Below are 22,544 nucleotides of genomic sequence, written 5' to 3'. Positions count from 1 at the left end.
TCTTTTTGAACTGATTTTCCTAATTTCACTCTATTTTCTGTTTCCAAAACACTTCCAGGTACATTGTCACATGTTCTGTGCAGTAGTAATGATTGTTACTGATGGAGAATCCGAGATAAGAGAGGAATCTGTGGAATTACTGCAACACAGGGTTGGGCGTAGTTCATTCTTGTGCATTGAAGTAAGCTCTGTGTGTTCTGTGTGGAGCCTCGTAGGCAGACGGTGTGGCCATTCATACTTGTTCCCTCCGCCTAGAATATTCTCTCCTCCAGTCATCACATTTCTTGTTCCTCTGTGTCATTCAGGTCTCGGCTCAAATGTCATACCTAAGAGAATGTCTCTGTACAAGAAGGCTAAAAAAGCTCCCTCTCCCCACTCCCTTCCATCCCTGGTACTAGTGGACATTCTTTTTAGGTTTGTTTAATGGAATCCCCTTCCTTGTCTACTTTGTAAATTCTTACTTGTCCTTTAAGGCTTAGGGCAAACCTGACCTTTTCTTAAGGACAACCCCAGAGTATGTTTTTTAATATTCTCTATTTAATTCATTTGGCAACTATTCTTATACTGCCTTATGACATCTATTATCCCGAATTATTTGTATGTGTGTTACCTTGCAAATTAGAATGTAAACTACTTGAGAGGGAATTTAATGCATACCTTACCTTTTACAAAGAGTATACAAATGTTTTGATGAACTTTTACAATAGATTTTACTCCTTTTATAAGCTAACATTGGTATTTATATTCTGTCCACCTTTACTTCCCTCAGTTTTTTTCCTTAAGGAAATATAAAGTGTGCCTAACTATATTCAGTAAGCCCAAACATTTTATTATGATATTTTTTATTGCATTGGTCAGGGGAAAAAGAGGACTGAAGTGTTAGACGTTCAGCAAGCTTGTGAGTGATAGTCATCTTGCCAGCTCCTGATCTATCGCTTCTTAGTGATTTCTGAGAAATCTGTGTTCTTTTTCCAGTTCCACCACCAGCTATCTGTGTGACTTTGGGTAAATCACATAACCTCTCCCAGGTTTCAATTTCAGTGGAAAAGCATCAGATGAAATCCTCTAAGTTTTATTGATTTGTGGGGGGGGGGGGGAGGAAGGAAGAGATAATGTTCATTAACCTTTTTTGGGGTCATAACTTAAACTTTATTCCATTGCAAAGCTTAACTTTTCAAGACTTTAATAAATATTTCTTTAATTCTACCAGTTACCCAAGAAAGAAACCTTTTTACCTCTTGTCCCTCAATTTGTATGTCCTATTCTCCATTCTATTGGTTCTGCTCCTAAACTAGAGCTAAAATCCATCTATATTTCTCTATTTCCATTGTTAACACTCTGGTCTAAACCACGATCATGTCTCACCTGCAAGGATGATTCATTTTCTAGCCTGCAGGAGAAAGGGGAACATTGTTTTCCTGAGTCCTCCCTGCCATAAGCACTCTTGGAGCAGCCTGTCTTCAGAGCTAGGTCTCCAAGTCCGTGCCCTTAATCCCTGCACTATATGGGCTCCTGAGGAGACTGGGTAGGAGAGGCCAGCAAGATAGGAATCCTGAAGAGTGTGGTGCCAAAGAAACTAGAGATGCGCGTTTCAAGAAGGGGGGACTAGTTAGCAACACGAGTACTCCTGAGAAGTTAACTAGAATGTGGAGAGAGAAGTTAGCATTTGACAGCCAGACGAGAGCACAGCGTGGTGACGCTGACTCAGCAGCTTGCAGGGTCGTAGGGTCAGAAAGGACTGGACGGTAGTGTGCTCGGATGGCGACTGGACGGAAAGCTACTGCAGACTTCCTGGGTCGGGGAGTGGAAAAGGGGCTGGTCACTAGAGGGTAATGAAAGTTCAAAGGACAGATTTTTGTTTGATGTCTAAAGGTGGGAGATACTAAAATGTGTCCGCTGATGGAATCTGTCCAGTGGAGTGGGAGAATGTGTTGGTGCAGGAGAGGGGGTAGTTGTGTGGGTGGGTGGGTGCTCGCGTGTGTGCACAGTACTCTAGAGTGTACTCCAGAGTGGAGGACCCCGTCTCCATTGTTTGTGGCTGTATGCCCAGTATCTAGAATAGTGCTGCTTGCCAAAGTAATAGCTACTCTGTAAAGTTTCTCATATTTATTGAATAAATGAATAACTTGGACTCTATTTCTCTTACCTCTTTTTAATTAATTCTTCACACATCAGCCAGGAGGATATTTAAAAAAAATAAATCAGATCGTGTCACTGCCCAGTGCAGTCCTCTGTGGTTCCAACTGCACTTAGAATGGAATTCCAGCTCCTCGTGGCCTGTCGGGTCCCGCAAGAGGTGGCACCCGCCTCTGGACCCCTACCTCCCCCACTTCTTCTCTCATCAGCTGAATTCCAGTGATGCTGGCCTTCTTTCACGTCCTCAAAACGAAGAACTCCTTCCCACTTTAGGGCTTTCTACATGGTTTCTCCCCCCAACTTCTTACCTTGTCATCATTCAGGTGTCCACTTAAATGACACCTGCTCAGAAAGACGCTCCTTGATAGTGTAGTGAATGAGAGCAAAAGCTGGGGAGCCACACCATCCTGGTCCAGGTCCCTGCTTACCTGCCATAGAACCTTGAGCAGATTGTGTAACGTCTCAAAGCCCCAGTTCCCTTCCTATGAAGTGCGGACAGTAGCAGTGTCTTTTTTATACACTTCTTTTGAAGATTCAGGAGTATACGAAGCCCACAGTACAGAGTAAGCCCTATGCAAGTGTTACCACTGTTACTCCCTGAAGTTGAGTATCCCCCATTGTTCATTTCTACTCCCTTTCCCAGCTGTTTCTTCACAGTATTTATAACAATGTCTAATTTGTCAGTCTTCCTCACTAGATAGGAACCACCAGGAAAGCAAGGATCACGTCTGCCTCTTTCCTCCACGCTTCCCTAACTCCATACCTGGCATACAGTTTGCAGTCTGTGACAAATATTAATTAGAACAGGCCAGAAGTCATGCTCTAATTTGAAATTCCAGTGACCAAACTCAGATCACTGGAAAGCCTGATGGAATCAAAGCCCAGAACAGTCATGGCACAGCCTTGGTTGAATATTCCACTCCTGTCAAGTGGCACATGCGTTTCCTGTCATTACTTTGTATCAATCTTGTCTGACTTGATTGTTGAACTTTTATTGATTCAATTATTTAAATCAGATTTTAATGGAAGACATTAAAAGGAAGAACAAGACAATAGTTTTAAAAATTGATTCAACATTTTGAGCACAAAGGAGTTTTGCTGAAGCTGAGATGCAGTCTTATAAAATACACCACTGTTTTGTGTGCTTCGAAGAAATAAAACAATGCTATTTTTAACTACGACACAACTCCTTATCGCTTGGTATTTTTCATACTTAAGGAAAGCCCTTTTAAAAATTTTGTATATCACCCCTGTACACACATAAAAAGAAAAACATAAGCAAAATTAGCTGAGATGCTCTTAAAACTTTTTCACGTTCAGAGTCCAATGCTTTGAATTCACTGTCAACTCAGAATCTCGATGTCCGTGTTTTTCCACGTAGTATCATTCTCTGTTATCAAGAGCATTAGTGATGCTTCATTTCTTAAATGAGTATCCATTATTATCTCCAGGGCTATCTTTTAAGATACGGATACTCATTCTTCACGTTTTGATACGCAGTGTGATGCATGTAGGGACAACATGTCATGTCGCTACTTGGCCAAAAGCAATTACGAGATACCTGTAAATTTCAGATACGTTTAGTGTGAAAAAATGTGTCTTAAAATTAATGCAATATTATACTGAATTTGCATAATATTTGAAGAAAAAAATTGCTTTACAGATCTTTTACCAAGATTTAAGAACTGTTTTAACAATTAATAACGTTACTAAGTACATGTTATTACTGAGTTTAACCATTAATATTGACATACCACCTGACAATATTAATTTAGTATTTATGACGTAATTTAAGCATCACAACACTATGGTGTATTGGTGTGTCCACTTTGCACACAAGGAAGCTAAAGCCTCACAGAGCCTCCATAGGGGTCACAGTATAGTGATAGGTCATTTAGGACCCTATTCCTTCAGCTCCAAATCCTGAGTTCTTTGTTATTTGCAAAATACACTACTACTACAAGTACAGATTTACTCCAACCAAATTTAAGAAATGAAGATTTCAGCTTCTTGAATTTTTCATTCTGCATAGAATATACAGAATGAAATACATGGCAGGCTTTATCTTTTAGCAGCTTCATAAAAGTGAGTACCTATATATGACTCTAATATATTTGAGAATACTTATTTGGGGATACTTAAACATTTCTTTTTTTTTTTAAAGATTTTACTTTTTTATTTGAAAGAGCGAGAGAGAGAGAGAGAGCGAGTGCACACAAAGCCAGGGAAGAGGGAGAGGGAGAAGCAGGCTCCCTGCTGAGTGGGGCGCCCGACTCCGGGCTCAATCCCAGGACCCAGGGATCATGACCTGAACTGAAGGCAGATGCTCAACCAACTGAGCAACCCAGGTGGTCCGACACTTAAAAATTTCTAGAAAAGTTTGCTTTTTGTTACTATTTCTAGAAATAAGAATTACTTTATACCTCCATCATTGGGTTCAATGAACAGTGAGCCTCAAAAGTGACTTAATCCAACACAAGATCCAAATTCAATACATATTTTTAATGATAATAAAGTTAATTAAAACGTGTTTGTGGTTGAAGTTTCTTAAATTTATTTCCTCAAGACTTATGTCAGTATGCAGAAATACAGTTTTTATCCTTTTGAAAGTCTCAGGTTTGAGTACCTTTTAGCTTTTTTGTTTTACATTCAACTTCTTTTTTAAAAACTGAGGAACGGGACACCTGGATGGCTCAGTTCGTTGAGCATCGGACTTGATTTTGGCTCAGGTCGTGATCTCGGCTCAGGTTGTGATCTCTGGGTCATGGGGTTGGGCTCCACACTGGGTGTGGAGTCTGCTTGGAGTGGCTGCCCTCCCACTTGTGCTCTCTCTCTCTCTCTCCCAAATAAATAAATAAATAAATAAATAAATAAATCTTAAAAAAAAAAAAAACAACTGAGGAACTACTTACACTAGAAAAGAAAACATTTCCTTTGCATTTTTTAAGTGTTTTGAACAAGAACAAAACTGGGATATCAAAACAGTTTGTAAATTGAATTTATATTTCATGGTCTTTAATTTTTATTTTGAAATAATCACATATACACAGGAAGTTACAAAAATAGTATAAAGTGGTCCCACGTGCCCTTCACCCAAGGCTACATCTTACATAATTATTGCCCAAAATCAAAATCAGGAACTTGGCATTGGTGCACTGTGTGGGGACAGTCCTATGTCATTTTATCACATGTATAGATCCCTGTAACTAATCAAGTCACAATTTATTACAGATCACTGCAAAAGTCTCCCTTATGCATTCCCGCCCCTCTACCTCCCACCACATTCCTCAGTCCCTAGAAACCACTAATCTGTGTCCATCTCTATCATGTTGTCATTTCAAGAATGTTCTAGAAGTGGAAACATACAGTATGTGGCCTTTTGAGATTGCCTTTTTTCACTATCCTAATGCTCTTGAAATTCATCTAAGTTGTGATGTACATCAGTGGTTTGTTCCGTTTTAATGGTGAGTAGTATTCCGTGGTATGGAGGGACGACAGTTTGTATACTCACTCATCCATATACTGAGCAACATTTTGGATGTTACAGGTTTTGAGCACACAACTGTAGGTGCTATGGAAAACCATGTACAGATTTGTATTTCTCTAGGATAAATGTGCTCACATCAGTGATTATTGGGTAATATAATTGGTGTTTAGTCCCCCCATTTTAATTGAGATATGATTGACATATAACATTATGTTAATTTTAGGTGTACAACATAATGATTTGATATTTGTAAATATTATGGAATGAATACCACAATAAGTTTAGTTAACATCCATCACCTCGCAGAATTTTTTCTTCTGCTGATAGCTTTTAAGATTTACTCTCAGCAACATCCAAATATAGAAGGCCGCATCGTTACCTGCAGTCATCATGCTGTACATTACATCTCCAGAACTTATTTCTCTTAGAACTGGAAATGTGTACATTTTCATCTCCTTCACTCAGTTCCCCCATCCCCCAGCCCCTCTGGCAAACAACGTGTTCTCTGTTTCCATGGGATTTTTTTTTTTCTTCAAGATTCCACATATAAGTGACATTCTACTGTATTTGTCTTTATTATTTCATTTAGCATAATGCCCTCAAGGTCCACCTGTGCTGTTGCAAATGGCAGGATTCCTTTTTTATGGCTAATGCTCCGTGTGTGTGTGTGTGTGTGTGTGTGTGTGTGTATTTCACATTTTCTTTATCCATTTATCAATCTACAGACACTTAAGTCGTTTCCTTATCTTGGCTATCGTGAATATGCTGCTGTGAATATGGCAGATAGATACCTCTTCAGGATAAGTGATTGTTTCCTTTTAATTCATACCTAGAAGTTGAATTGGTAAGATCATATTGTAGTTTCATTTTAAAATTTTGAGGAACCTCCATACTATTTTCTGTATTGGTTGCACCAGTTTTCATTCACACCAAAAGTATACAAGGTTCCCTTTTCTTCACATCCCCCAACAGCACTTGCTGTCTCATCTTTTTGACAAAAACCATACTGACAAGTGTGAGTTTGTATCTCGGGGTTTTGATTAGCCTTTTCCTGATGATTAGTGGCACTGAGCACCACTTCATGTACCTGTTAGGCATTTGAATAGCTTTGGGGAAATGTCTGTTCATGTCCATTGCCCATTCTTAATTGGATTATTTGGAGGTTTTTTTGCTATTGAGTTCTAGAAGTTCCTTATATATTTTGGATATTAACACCTTATCAGATGTGCAGGTTGAGAATATTTTCTCCCAGTCTGTAGGCTGCTCTTCCATTTGGTTGATCACTTATTCTACAGTGCACAAGTTTGTCGTTGATGTAGTCCCACTTGTTTATTTTTTGTTTTGTTGCTTTTGCCTTATGTGTCATATCCAAAAAAAAACAAAAGAAAATCATTGCTATTACCAGTGTCAAGGAGCTTATTCCCTACTTTTCTTCCAGGAGTTTTATGGTTCCTGGTCTCACATTTAAGTCTTTAACTGACTTAATTGTTGTGAGTGGTGTGAGAGATGGGTCTAGTTCCATTCTTTTGCATGTGAATATCTTCTTTTCCCAACACCGCTTATTGAAAAAACTATCTTTTCACCATTGAGTATTCATGGCCTGCTTGTCAAATAAGAGTTGACCATTTATGTGTGAATTTACTTCTAGGCTCTCAGTTCTTTTCCATTAGTCAGTGTGCTTGTTTTTATGCCAGTGCCATTCTGTTTTGATTACTATAGCTTTGTAATATAATTTAAAATCAGGAAGTGTGGGGGCGCCTGGCTGGCTCAGTCAAACACCTGCCTTCAGCTCAGGTCATGATCCTGGAGTCCTGGGATCGGGCCCCACATCAGGCTCCCTGCTCAGCGGGGAGTCTGCTTCTCCCTCTCCTCCTCCCCCCTCCCCCACTGCCTGCTTGTGCTCTCTCGTGCGTGCTGTCTCAAATAAGTAAATAAAATCTTTTATAAAAAATCAGGAAGTGTGATGTATCTAGTTTTGCTGTTCTTTCTCAGGATTACTTTGGCTATTGGAGGATTACTTTGGCTGTGTAGATGGTTCTATATGAATTTTAAGATTATTTTTTCTATTTTTATGAAAAATGCCTTAGGTATCTTGATAGCAATTGCATTCAATTCACAGAGGGGTTTAGGTAATATGGACATTTTAATAATACTAATTCTTCCAATCCATGAACACGGTATATTTCCATTTATTCATGTCTTCTCCAATTTCTTTCATCAATGTTTTATAGTTTTCAGTTTATAAGTCTTTGACCTACTTGGTTAAATTTATTCCGAAGTATGTTATTATTTTTGATGCTATTGTAAATGAGATTGTTTTCTTTATTTTAAATTTTAATTTGTTAGTATATAGAAATACTACTGATTTTTGTATGTTGATTTTGTATCCTACAGCTTTACTGAATTCATTTATTAGTTGTTACTTTTTTTTTTTCCTTTGGTGCAGTCTTTAGGATTTTCTGTATATAAAACATTATCTGCAAACAAAGACAATTTTACTTTTTTCCTTTCCAGTTCTGATTCCATTTATTTGTTTTTCTTGCCTCATTGCTCTGGCTAGAACTTCCAGTACTATGTTGAATAATGGTGAGAGTGGACAACCTTCTCTTGGTCCTGATATTAGAGGAAAACCTTTCAACCTTTCACCATTGAGTTTGATGTTAGTTGTGGGTTTGTCATATATGGCCTTTTATTATTTGAGAATTCTATGCCCACTTTCCTTCTATGCCCAGTTATTTGAGAATTTTTATAATGAGTGGATGTTGGATTTTTAAAATGTTTTTTTTCTCCATCTGTTGGGATGATCATATGATTTTTATCTTTTTATTAATATGGTAAATTACATTTATTGATTTGCATGTTCACTCACCCTTGCCTCCTAGGGATGAATCCTAATTGATCATGGTGTATTATCCTTTTAACGTGCTGTTGGATTCAGTTTGCTAGAATTTTGTTGAGACTTTTTGCATCTATAATCATCAGGGATATTGGCTTGTAGGTTTTTTGTTTTGTTTTGTCTTGTTTTTGTAGTGGCCTTATCTGAATTTGATATCATGGTAATGCTGGCTCAGTTGGTTAAGTGTCTGCCTTCAGCTCAGGTCATAATCCCAGGGCCCTGGGATCCAGCCCCACACTGGACTCCCTGCTCAGGGGGAGTCTGCTTCTTCCTCTGCCCCTCCCCTGGCTCCATGCTCCCTTTCCCTCTCTTCTCGCTCTTTCTCTCTCAAATAAATATATAAAATATTTTTAAAATTTTTTTTCATATATTTGCAAATTTTCCCATTATTGATTTCTGCTTTCATATGATTGTTGCTGGAAAATATAGTTGGTGTGATTTCAGTCTTCTTCTGCTTGCTACGACTTGTATCGTGGCCTCACATTTGCTCTGTCCTACAAAATGTTCTGTGTCTGTATATGCCACGTAGGTCCTTTTGGTTTATAATGTTGTTCAAATCCACTGTTTCCTTACTGATTCTCTGATCCCATTGTTGAGTGGGATATTAAAGTCTCCAGTTATTATTTTATTGCTGTTTATTTCTGTCACTTCTGTTAGTATTTGCTTTCTATATTTAGGTGCTCTGATATTGGGTGCATAAACATTTTACAATTATATAATCTTAATGGGCTGACTCCATTATCATTATATAAGGACTTTCTTTATCTCTTTTGACTATTTTTAAAGTCTCTTTTATCTGATATAAGTATAGCATCTCTGCTTTCTTTTGGTTACCATTTGCATGAAATATTTTTTCCCATTCCTTCACTCTCAGTGTACATGTGTTTTTAAAGCTACAGGGAGTCTCTTGTAGGCAGCATATCATTGGATCTTGTATTTTTATCTATTCAGCCATCCTATGTCTTTTGATTGGAGAATTTAATCCACTTATGTTTAAATTATTAATAGGGAAAGACTTACTATTGCCATTTTGTTAACTGTGTTCTGACTGTTTAGTAGATACTTTCTTGCTTCTTTGAGGTTTGATGACTTTTTGTAGCAATATTTTATCATTCTTTTATCATAATCTTTTTTTTTTACATTTTTATTTATTTATTTGACAGAGAGAGACACAGCGAGAGAGGGAACACAAGCAGGGGGAGTGGGAGAGGGAGAAGCAGGCTTCCTGCAGAGCAGGGAGCCCGATGTGGGGCTCAATCCCAGGACGCTGGGATCATGACCTGAGCTGAAGGCAGACGCTTAACGACTGAGCCACCCAGGCGCCCCTTATCATAAACTTTTATGTGACTACTACAGGGTTTTCCTTTTTGGCTACCATGATGTTAACATAAAATATATTTATAACATTCTATTTTAAATTGATAACTTAATTTTACTAATATATAAACTTTAAATTTTTACTTCTCCCCTCACTCACAGTTTAGGTTATTAATGTTTCAGTTTATATATATATATATAAACCATATATATATATAGTGTTTTAAAGATTTTATTTTTAAGTAATCTCTGCACCCAATGTGGGGCTCAAACTCACAACCCTGAGGTCAAGAGTCACATACTCCATTGACTGAGCCAGACAGGCACCCCTCATTTTACATATATTTTGTATTATGTATCCAAAAACAAATTATTATAGTTATGGTTATTTTTAATGTTTATTTTTTAACTTTTAAACTAGAGTTGTAAATGAATTACATATTTGAGAATATGATTACAATATTAGAGAATCTGATTTTGACTGTATATTTACCATTATCAGTTAGTTCTGCAAACATTCATAATTTTATGATGTTAATTAGCATATTTTGTTTCTCCTTGAAAAACTACCTTTAGTATTGCTTGTAAGGCAGATGTAATGGTGATGAACTCCCTTAGCTTTTATTTGTTTGAGAAAGTCTTTACCTCTCATTCATTTCTGAAAGACTACTTCACCAGCTATACTATTCTTAGTTGACAGTTTTTGTTTCTCTTTCAGTACTTTGAATATATCACCTCATTCTCTCCTGATTGAAAAGTTGCTACTGAGAAATCTGTCCATAGTCTTATGGGAGGGGAGGCGGTCCCTTGTATGTGATGTGTCACTCTTTTGCTGCTTTCAAAATTCTTTGTCTTTGACTTTTGACAATTATAGTGTCTCTATGTAGCCCTTTTTGGATTCAACCTATTTGGGGTCTTTTGGGTGTCATTACTCTGATATCCATTTCCCTCCTCATGTTTGGGAGGTTTTCAGCCATTATTGTTTTTAAATACTTTCTGGCTCTTTTTCCCCACTCTTTTCTCCTTCTGGGATTCTTACAATGCACATATTGTTCTTTAGATGGTGTCTATGAGTCCCATATGCTTTCTTTACTCTTTTTAATTCTTTCTTTTTGCTGTTCTGACTGGATAATTTCACATGCCCTATTTTATAGTTCACTGATTCTTCTGCTTGATGGAGTCTGCTGTTGAAGTTCTCAGTTGAATTCTTCAAGTCAGTCCTGGATTCTTCAACTATAGGATTACTTTTTTGTTTTGTTTTGTTTCTATTTCTTGTTGAACTTCTCATTTTGTTCATGCATTTTTTCCTGATTTTGTTTAGTTATTTGTGTTTTCTTGTAGTTCACTGAACTTTTTAAGAGGAATAATCTGAATTATTTGCAGACAGTTCATAGATCTCCCATTTCTTTAGGGTCAGTTATTGGAGCTTTAGTATTCTCCTATGATGATGTCATTGTTTACCTGATTCTTTACAATCCTTGATTCTTTGTGTTGGTATCTGCACGTTTGAGTAAGCAGTTTCCTTTTCCACACTTTATTGGTTCTCTTCTCCAGAAATGGTCTTTCACCAGTAAATTCACTTCTTGGTTCTGGACAGGTCAGCAGGCAGCATCTTTGGTCAGGTGGGGCTTGCTCTCAGGGTCTCTACTTGGGCAAGGCTGCTGCCTGAGCTCTGAGGTCAGGCTGGGTGCCTCTGGCCGAGAACAGTTGGTTCCTGCCCACGTGAAGCTATGGGATGGGCTCTGTGGCTGCACGAATTCTCTGGTTAAACTTCCTACTCAGGCAGGACTGGGTGCTATACTCAACAGCTAGGCAGGGCTACGAATCTGCTTTCTTTCCTGACTGGAATTGTAAAACTGGCTCCATGGCACTTTAGCTTGATGGTTGGGGACCTGAATCCCGCAGAGCTGCCCACCAAACTCCTTGTTCAGACAGTACCACCAGCTCTGCTCTGCAGATAGAAAGAGGTGCTGGCTTGGCTCTCTACTCAGGTGCTGTTGTAAGCTTCACTGTAGGTTAGGCTACACAGCTTCCCAGGTGTTCTGGTTAGGTTTGCTCGTTGGGCAGGGCTGGAGGCTATATTCAGTGCCAAGCAGGGCTTCAGATTTGCTTCCCTGCCTGGGCAAGGGCTGTGTAACAGCCTCCACAGCCAGTTAGACTTAGTAGTCAGGGACATGAATCAGGTAAAACACACTGAGCTCCCTGGCCAGATGGGGTCACCAGCTGGGTCTGCAGATGGGCAGAGACCCTGGTTAGGTGCTCCTCTCAAGTTCTGCTAAGTTGCTCAGATTCCTGGATGCTCTGGTCAGGTTTCCTGGTGGGGGGGGGGGGGGCAGGGGGCTGCACTCAGCAGTAAGCAGGGCTATGAATTAGCTTTCTTGCCAGGCAGGGTGGCAAAAACAGGCTCTAAGGCCAGCAGTGCTCATTGTTTGGGGTCTTGAAAAAGGCAGAACTTCACACTGAGTTCCCTGGCCAGATGGAGTCACCATGTCGTGGTTAGCTTTTTAAGAGGCTTCCAAATAATTTATATTAGCAAGATGTGAATGATACAGCATCTCTCTGGCCTCTCAGTCATTTGATGTTATCAGTATCTTTTTATTAGTCATTCTAATGGATAGGTAGTTCTATTTTATTGTGGTCTTAATTTTATATGTCCATGACTAATGATATTGAACATACTGACTGCTTACTTCCTGTGTTCATTTCTGTATTTTCTTTGGTGAAATATTTCTTCCTGTCTTTTGCCCATTTTTTAATTGAATTGTTTTTTTTACTGATGGATTTTGAGAATTTTTTATATATTATAGATATTAATCTTTTATCAGATTTCATTTGCAAACATTTTCTCCCAGGCTATAAATTGTCTTTTTTTCCTCTTAACAGGGTCTTTCACAGAGGACACGTTTTCAATTTTTTTTTTTTTTTTTTTTTTAAAGATTTTATTTATTTATTTGAGAGAGAGAGAATGAGACAGAGAGAGCACATGAGAGGGGGGAGGGTCAGAGGGAGAAGCAGACTCCCTGCCGAGCAGGGAGCCCGATGCGGGACTCGATCCCGGGACTCCAGGATCATGACCTGAGCCGAAGGCAGTCGCCCAACCAACTGAGCCACCCAGGCGCCCGACACGTTTTCAATTTTGATAACATTCAATTAGCATTTTTCCTCTGATTTATGGCTTGTGCTTTTAATATCAGATCTAAGAACTAAGATCTAAGAACTTCCAGTGCTATGGTGAATAGCAATAGTAAAAGTGGACATATTTGCCATTTTCATCATCTTAGAGGAAAAGCATTCAGTCTCCTGCCATTTAGTATAACGTTAGCTGTAGATTTTTTAATAGATGTTCTTTATCAAGTTGAGGAAGTTGTTCTCTGTTCTTTGTTTGCGGAGAGGTTTTCTCATGAATAAATGTGGGATTTTTCAGTGGTTTTGCTGTGTCAATTGATATGATTATGTGATTTTTTTTTTTTTTCAGTTTTCTTCAGCAGTAGATTACATTGATTGATATTTGAATATTGAACCATCTTTACATCCCGGGTTAAACCTACTTGGACTTGTGCATAATTATCTGCTTAATTATTTTTGCTAATTTTTAAAAAATTTTATCTATATTTGTGAGGGATTTTGATCTGTAGTTTTGTTTTTTTTCTTTGTTTTTGTATTGTCTTTGTCTGGGGCACCACAGTAGTACTGACTTCATAAAATTACTTGGGAAGTGTTCCCTCCTCTTCTGTATTCTGCAGAAAATTATATAGATTATTAACTTTTTTTTAAACTTTTGGTAAGTTTAATTTTCTTAATAGTTACAGGGCTGTTCAAATTTTATATTTCATCTTGAGTGAGTTGTGGTAATGTGTGGGTTCTTTGGGGAATTAGTCTATTTCCTACGCCCTATTAAATTGTTACATATAGAGTTGTTCATAATATTCCTTTCCTTATCCTTCTGATTATTGTCAAGGTCTGTAGTGATTCCCCTATTTTATTCCTGATATTAGTAATGTATGTCTTCTTTCCTTTATTCTTTGTCAGTCTTGCTAAGGTTTGTCTATTTTATGGAACTTTTCAAAGAATAAGCTCTTTCATTGATTTTTCTCTGCAGTTTTCTTTTTGTAGTTTCTTGGGATTGAAGCAAAAATTACAACAATGCCTAATGTATATCTCAGTGTATGTAAGGAATTATTCAAAACAATTATATAATAAGGATATGAGGGAGTATAAAGGGAAGTAAAAGAGTGTAAAGTTTATACACCTTACTCATGCTGGTAAAATGTTTACACAAGTATTGTCATAATATATATTATGTACACATATAAATGTAATACCTAGAACAACTACTAAAAAGTTCATACAAAGTGGTACACTCATAGTCACTATAGCCAAATCAAAATGGAATTCTGGAAAGGGTTCAAGTAACTCATAGGAAGGCAGAAAGAAGAAAAATTAATTAATTAATTAAAAACAGAAATCACAGAAAACAAACAACCAAAAAGCAGACCTAAGTATTAATGTATCAATAATTGTACTAAATATAAATGGTCTATATATATATATATATATATATATATATATATATACTAATTAAAAGACAGAGATTAGCAGAATAGTTTTTTTTTTTAAAATGATCCAACTTCATATACTTTCTATAAGTCATTCACTTCAAATAGAATGATATAAGTAGGCTGAAAGTCAAGGATGAAAATATACTATTCAAGCATTAATTAAAAGTAAACAGGTGTGGTTATATCAATACTAGACAAAGTGGATGTCAGCAAGGAAAATTATGAGGGACAGAGAGGAATATTACATGTTAATCCACCAAGAAGTCATAGCAAACCTAATTGTCTTAAGTACCAAACAACAGAGCTGCAAAATATGTGAAGCAAAAACTGACAGAACTGATAAGAAAAACAGGCAAATGTACTGTTACAGCTGGATACTTTACTACTTCCCTGTCTTAAATTAATAGAACAAGAAGATAGTAAGAAATGACACAGAACTCAACACTGTCAATCAACAGAATCGAATCACATTTATAGAAAACTCCACCTAACAGGGCGCCTGGGTGGCTCAGTCGTTAAGCGTCTGCCTTCGGCTCAGGTCATGATCCCAGGGTCCTGGGATCGAGTCCCACATCGGGCTCCCTGCTCCGCAGGAAGCCTGCTTCTCCCTCCCCCACTCCCCCTGCTTGTGTTCCCTCTCTCGCTGTGTCTCTCTCTGTCAAATAAATAAATAAAATCTTTAAAAAAAAAAAAAAGAAAGAAAACTCCACCTAACAAAAGAACACACATTATTTTCAAGTGCCATGGAACATAAACCAAGAGTAACCATATCCTGATGCACAAAACAAACCTCAAATGACTTAAAAGAATTGAAATCACACAGACTTTGTTATTGGTCACTGAAGCATCTCTGTGAAGTCTGCTTTAAAATTCTTGGTAGATAATTCTGACATCTGTGTCATCTCTGTTGGTGTCTTTTGATTGTCTTTTCAACTTGATATATACTTGGTTTGGGATATATTGGATATTATGTTATAAGATTCTAGATAATATTTAAATCTTGTGTTTTAGTCTTTTGACACTGCTGTGTCGGGTTAAGGTCACCACCTCATTACTGCTAGGTTGGGATGGAAGTCCGGATTTTCCACCTCATCTCTGTGGACACCTGGGAAAGGAGGGCTGCCGGACAGAGTTGGGAGTTCAGTTTCCCCTCTCTGCATCCTCTGATACCACTGTGGCTGGGAGAGGGAGGGGCACATCATTACTGCTCTCCACGAGGTCTCCACTGACATCATGTGGAGTGGCCTTCAGGCTTTTTATATCATGTTACAACTATAAAAGTTAAGAGTCTCTCACCATTTATTTGACTATCAATGTTTACCTGTTAACAGAAATGGAAGTTTTACCATATGGTATTGTTCTATGATTTATTGGTTTAAGGCCCAGAAAGATTTGCTTTGTGACATAGACATAGATGCCACATTTGGACTGTTAAAATCATTTCTCAGAATCTGCCTCCCCTGTGCCACTTTCTCCTCAGTCTGTTAACGTGCTCAGGTTTCTCCCATCTCAAACAAAAGAAAACAAACTTCCTAGAATTCACCTACTCCTCAAGTCCCTACCTCACTGAACTTCTTTAAAAAATAATTTATCCAAATTGTGTCCATTATTTCCTCTTTAAGCTACTGTAATGTGGCCTCTCCTCACCCCACCCCCAAATCATCAGTGATGTCTTCTCAGTCCTTACCTTATCCGAGATTTCCTCAGCTTTGGATGATATGTAACTACTTCCTATGTGAAATTCTCTTCCTTTGCTTTCCACCGCCTCTCCTACTTTTCCTCCATTTCTGTCCCTGTTCCTTGTGAGTTCTTCCTTAGCTATAGAACTTTGTCACCTGTGTCTTCCACAAATTGTACTTTCCGCTATATTTTCAGCTCATCTAGACCATCACCTGGTAGGTAGCTGGTCATAAACAAATTATTCTTCAACTAAGTGGTCTATCCCTTAAGGTTAGTTATCCTCAGTGTTCCATTCTTGGCCCTCTTCTTTACTAATTTTATTTATTTTCCTTGATTGATTTTTATCCATTTCAGTGGCTTTAGTTATCTTGTGAATTGAGTTCCCCTTCATAAACCTTCCAGCACCCTTTCTCGTTGATAGCACTTAACTTTATCATGATTAAATAAAGTCTACATATACAAAAGTACTCAAACCAAGTTAAGAAAATAGAAAATTTCAGCTTCTCTGCTTGGCCATTCTATATGGAGTAAACATGACAGGCTTGAACTTATAACAGCTTCATCAAAATGAATACCTATGCATAATGCAAATATATAAATTTGATACTTGAAAGTTTCTACTAAGTGGTTTTACTTACATTATTTGTCACAGAAATAAAAAATACTGTATACATATATCATTGGGTTCACTTGTGACCTGTGAACTGTGAGCGTCAATAATTGATTTAATCCAAGAAATTACATATTAAAAAGTATGCAAACCATTGTTGCCTTAATTAAACATTGTACAGGAGGTCTTAGCTACTTCTGTAGTAAAAGAAAAAATAATATCTGTAAAAAATAGGAGAGAAAACAAGCCCCATTTGTTACAAATGATGTCATTTTTATGCAGAAAACACTGAAGAATCAACCGCTAAATACTTAGATTAAGAAATGTGCTTGAGTTACTGGGATTAAAATTCATGTGCATTAATTAAAATAATCCTATTTGCTGTAAGACACATTTCAGTGGCTTAACAACAACAATTTATTTCTTATCCAAAAAAGAACCCAAAAAACAAAAACAAGTGTTTGCATCTTTTTAAATTTACCTTACTCATGCCAGTGAACCTTAGATAGTAAGCTCCATGAGAATAAGAGCCACATCTTAGTCATTTACTGCTGATATTCCTAGTAGAATGATCTTTCTAAAATGTAAATCCATGGTGTAATGCCTCCCCAACTTAAAGTCCTTCTAAATATTCTTCATTACCTCTGGAATGAAAGCCAAGCCCCCTCGCATGGTATGCAACTTTGCATGAGCCAGCCCCCCTTTACCACTTCAGCCTTTATCTGCCCGATCTCTGCTCCTCAACATGTGTTTCTCCCAAGGGACTGTGATAACTCTTTCATCCATGCCTCTGCACTTAACAGTTTTTCTCTCTTGGAAATGTTTTTCTCACCTTCTTTGGTAATCATCTTTTAATTTTTCTTTAACAGCTCAAGTACCATCAGAATGTCTTCCTCCATCCTCTCCCCTCTCTGCTCTCTCTGCTCTGTCCTCCTCACCCCTGAGAACAAGTCTGAGCTTTGTCCTTCCACCTGCCTCCATAACATTCTTCATATCTCTACTAAGACGCTCATTTGTTTCTTCTTTCTCTCCACACCAGCCTGTGAGCCGGCAAGAGCGGGGACCCTGTGACTCCTTTATCTTTAGATGCCCAATGCCTGAGCAGGTTTGAAGCCCAGGAGATATTCAATAAAAGTTTACAGAAGAGGGAAGATCGGAGAGGAGGCAATTCAAGTGAGAACAATGAGACATTTACCTCAAAGAGTGGCAGTAGGGGTGAAGAAAAGGTAGTGGTTTTAAAATAGATATGGCTGGTGAAGGAAGACTTCCAAGTGTCTGGCTTGGGGAATATAGAGGACATTCATCTCAATGGGAGATCCAAAAAGAATAGAGTTATGGTGGGGGGATCAGAATGATAATACTTAAACTTTGTAGTCCATTGGTAATTATGACCACATTAAAGAATTGAAAAACAGAGATATTTTTAATGCCCAATAAAAAATATATTTTAAAATTAAAATTAAATTGTATGTATAGACACACACACATACATAATCATATACAGAACGAAGTGTTGTGAAACCAGTATTCAACATCTAGCCACGTTCTCTCCTCTCTCTCCCTGACTAAATGGCTTGGAGGCCAAGGTAGTAATTCTGCTTTATGTTGTCCTATGGGGATCACAGAGCCTTGTCAGCACCAATAATCCTAAACTTTGAGAGAACTTTTAAAAACCAAGAAGAGTCTACGATTGTAGGAGATAAATGTATCTTTCCAGCTACAGTATCTAACTTCCTCTATCAGAGGGATTTAATACATATCAAAATGGATGAGGATTTAGAGCAGTTCCAAAGGGTATGTAGGCTGTGTGGCCTGAGTCTCCCCACCAATTCTGTGGTTCTCTGAGGCAGCTGTGGAGAGACCCTACGTTGCTGTTACAGATTATGGACACTCCAGCCCATCAGTAGACTTGAAAAACAGACCAGGAGATATACCCTGGTCTCATTGTGTGCTTGAGAAGATGCTGTGATCCTTTGCACAGCATTAAGTCATGTCTGTCTGTCTAGCATAGATCATGCTGGTTATCTGCTCTGTGTACCATTTTGTGTATTGTACATATTCCCTGGCCTTTCCCCTTATATGTTCCTTTCCAGCATTATGGAGTCAGTAAGAGAGGCTGGCTCAAGTCTCAACCAGTGTGTCTTTCTCTCACCTGATCCTGGCGCTCCAGATAAACTACATTACAGGGATAGCTCTTGTGTTCAACTGTTCTCTTATGCCTTAGGAATTATTAGAGACTGCTTCTCCTGTTCTTCCCCCCACCACCTTATTATGCATATAAACCTCTTGATCAGTGGCAATTAAGGGATTTCCTTGGCTTTTATGTTAAATTTTTAGTAGAAAATAAATACTAAATTTCACTTACTTAGCATATACTAAATGCTAAAGTATGTATTATTTTTACCTTTCTCAACAACACAACTGTGGACAGGTACAGTTTATCCCTATTTTATAGAAGAAAAAAATGAGAATCAAAGACTAGAAGCTCCTTGTCTCAACTATATCCCCAGTAAAGTGCTGGAGCAGTGCTGGAGCCCATCTGTCTGATTCTGAAGCCCTGCTCATCCTACTACCTCACATTACATCGTTCCCCTGGGAAGATGGATGATTTATAGTTACTAGAAAAGGAGGAAAAAACATCCATAATTTTAAAATCAGAGTTTTACAAGTGACTTAAGAGGCATGCCTTGTGAGGTGAGGAATGACTCTTGGGATGGTAGCTGTATATAATTATCTGTGTACCCCACTCTAACTTGGGGTTATATATTCTTTTCCGCCTTAGGTCACATATTAACAACATTCTTAAGTAAAGATTTGGAATGTTGTGATGATTAATTTATTATATCAACTTAACTGGGCCACAGGGCTCCCAGACATTCGGTCAAATGTTATTCTGGGTGTTTCTATGAGGGTGTTTCTGGATGAGATTAACACTTGGATAGACAGACTGACTAAGCAGGTTTTCCTCCCTAATGAAGGTGGGCCTCGCCCAATCAGTTGAAGACCTGGATAGGACAAAACTGCTGAGTAAGAGAAAACTTACCTGAGTGCCGCATTGAGACAGTCATTTCCTGCCTTTGGACTCAAACTGAAAAATCAGCTGTTCCCAGGTTTCCAGGCTGCCAGCTTTCAGACTTGAACTTATACCCTTTGCTGTCCTGGGTCTCCAGCTTGCCAACCACAGATCTTGGAACCTCCATAATTTTGTGAACCAAGTCCTTATTTTTTATAGACACCCTATAAAACTACATGTACCAGTGTGTGTGTGTGTGTGTGTGTGTGTGTGTGTGTGTACACAAAACCAGTAGACTTGTAGCCTATTGGTTCATTGGTTCTGTTTCTCTAGAGAACTCTGACTGCTGCAACTGTTTTCTGCCTTCCTTTTCTTTGGAACTGCCCCCAAGCCTCTCATTATCTCTCTCCCTTCATGACGCCCACTCTCATTATGTCTCCCTCCTTACAGCTGCTTTAGAATGCTGTTCACAGAATCACTGCAGGGAGTTTATTTTTCCAGGAACACTGCCAGTCACATCCTATTACCCTCCCCCGATTGTGCACGCTCTCCCTCCCATGCATGTGTGCACACACTGCCCTTCACGCAGTACATCAGCCACCCAGTGGAACTTCCTGTGATGATGAAAATACTACAGATTTCTGCTGTGCAATGTAATAGCCACTGGCCGTATGTGATAGTGCAGTTCTCCAGAGAAACAGAACCAACTAGAGAGATGGACGGACAGGCAGATTGACAATAGGAAGCTGGCTTCTGTGATCATGGAGCCTGAGAAACCCTGAGATCTGCAGCCGACATGCTGCCAGGAGAGCCAGCAAGAGAGCCAGTGGGACAGTGACAGCCCTGAGTCTCAGTACAAAGGCCGGAGAAGCCTGACGTCACAACTCCAAGACAGTCCAACAGACGGAAAGAATACTTTCTTACTTGGCCTTGTGTTCCGTTCCGGCTTTCAAAGGACTGGATGAGTCCCATTCACATGACGGAGGGCACTCTGCTTTACTGAGTCTACCACTTCAAATGTTAATCTCATCCACAGACACCCTCACAGACACTCCCAGAAATAGTGCTTAGCCACATATCTGGGCACTCCATGGCCCAGTCATGTTGACACATAAAAGTAATCATCACACTACATATGGCTACTGATTACTTAAAATATGATTGTTAGAGCAACCAAAGAACTAAATTTTTTATTTAATTTAATCAGATAATTTAAATTTAAATAGTGATGCATGGCTCATGATTACTGTATTGGACAACATAGCAGTAGATGGTCTCAGTCCTAGACTAGAGCTTTAATTGATGCTCTAGGACCATTCAGACTACTTCTCCATGTATAGCTTCCACCTGGGCTTGAAACACTCCCTCTGGGAGAACCAAGCCACCATGTAAGAAGTCCAACTACCCTGAGACTGCCATGCTGTGAGCCAGCCACATGGAGAAAGTGAACTGAGAGAGACACACACAAAGACAGACAGAGACCCATCTGTTCTAGCCATCCCAGTTGAAGCATCAGAAATGTGAAAAAAGGAACCATACTGGACCTGGAGCCCAGTCAGGCCTTCAGATGACTTCAGCCAGAACTGCCATCTGACTCTAAGTATCTGAAAGCCCCAAGCAAGAAGCTACAGCTCAACCCAGAGAACTACGAGAGATAATAAATTGTTGTCATAGGCTACTAAGTCTTCTGGTGAATTGCAAAGCAATAGATGACCAGAATAAAAACATACTAAGAGAACCAAGGTTCCCTATTTCTCTGGTTCCCCTGTTTCCCAATCTTCTTTTCCTTTCTGTTTCCCACTTCCTTGCTTTTTGGTGGGGTAAAGTTGTATGCATAGAACTGAATTTGGGAAAGTCACAATGATCTGGCCTTTAACTATACTTAAAAGGCCTTTTTAAGTAAAGTTATACTATTTTCTGTCCTGCTTTCAAATAGGCCAACTTGGCTTAAAAGAGAGAGAGAGAGAAAGGACTCAAATAAACAAAATCACAAATGAGAGGGGAGAAATAACAACCAACACCACAGAAAAACCATCACAAGAGAATTTTAATGATAAACTATGCCAACAAACTGTACAACCTGGAAGAAATGGATAAATTCCTAGAAACATGTAAATTACCAAAACTGAAACAGGAAGAAATAGGAAACTTGAACAGACCAAAGCAAAGAAATTGAGTCAGTAATCAAAAAACTCCCAACAAACAAAAGTCTAGGACCAGATGGCTTCACAGAGGAATTCTACCAAACATTTAAAGAAGAGTTAATGCCTGTCTTATCAAACTATTCCAAAAAATAGAAAAGAAAGGAAAACTTCCAAATTCATTCTATGAGGCCAGCATTACCCTCATACCAAAACAGGATAAAGAGTCCACTAAAAAAGAGAACTTCAGGTCAATATCCCTGATGAAATAGATGCAAAAATCTCGATAAAATACTACCAGCCAAATTTAACAATACATTAGAAAAATCATTCACCATGATCAGGAGGGATTTATTCCTGAGTTGCCAGGAAGGATGGTTCAATATTCGCAAATCAATCAACGTGATACATCACATCAATAAGAGAAAAGATAAGAACCATATGATCATCTCAATAGATGCAGAAAAAAAGCATTTGACAAAGTTCAACATCCAGTCATGATAAAAATCCTCAACAAAATAGGTTTCGAGGGACCATACCTCCATATAATAAAGGCTGTATATGAAAAATCCACAGCTAATATCATCCTAAATGGGGAAAATGGAGAACTTTCTCTCTAAGGTCAGGAACAAAACAAGGAGGTCCAGTCTTACCACTTTGATTCAACATAGCACTGGAAGTCCTAGCCACAGCAATCAGACAAGA

The 22,544-nt window shown here is 38.4% G+C and overlaps 1 protein-coding gene and 1 long non-coding RNA gene across 2 annotated transcripts in view; one reads left to right on the top strand and one right to left on the bottom strand.

Moving 5' to 3' along the window:
* Nucleotides 1-22,544, top strand: part of KBTBD3 (kelch repeat and BTB domain containing 3) — a 36,560-nt gene that overhangs the window by 1,163 nt on the left and 12,853 nt on the right. The gene's annotated exons all lie outside the window — the stretch shown is intronic.
* Nucleotides 1,992-22,544, bottom strand: part of LOC116646860 — a 57,146-nt gene continuing 36,593 nt past the window's right edge. The window contains exon 4 of the long non-coding RNA XR_004302229.1: nt 1,992-3,697. This is a non-coding gene — a long non-coding RNA (uncharacterized LOC116646860). The remainder of the gene's footprint in view (nt 3,698-22,544) is intronic.

This window comes from Phoca vitulina, unplaced genomic scaffold, assembly GCF_004348235.1.
Source record: "Phoca vitulina isolate PV1807 unplaced genomic scaffold, GSC_HSeal_1.0 scaffold38, whole genome shotgun sequence".
NCBI lineage: Eukaryota > Metazoa > Chordata > Mammalia > Carnivora > Phocidae > Phoca > Phoca vitulina.
This window is presented reverse-complemented; position numbering and strand designations above follow the sequence as displayed.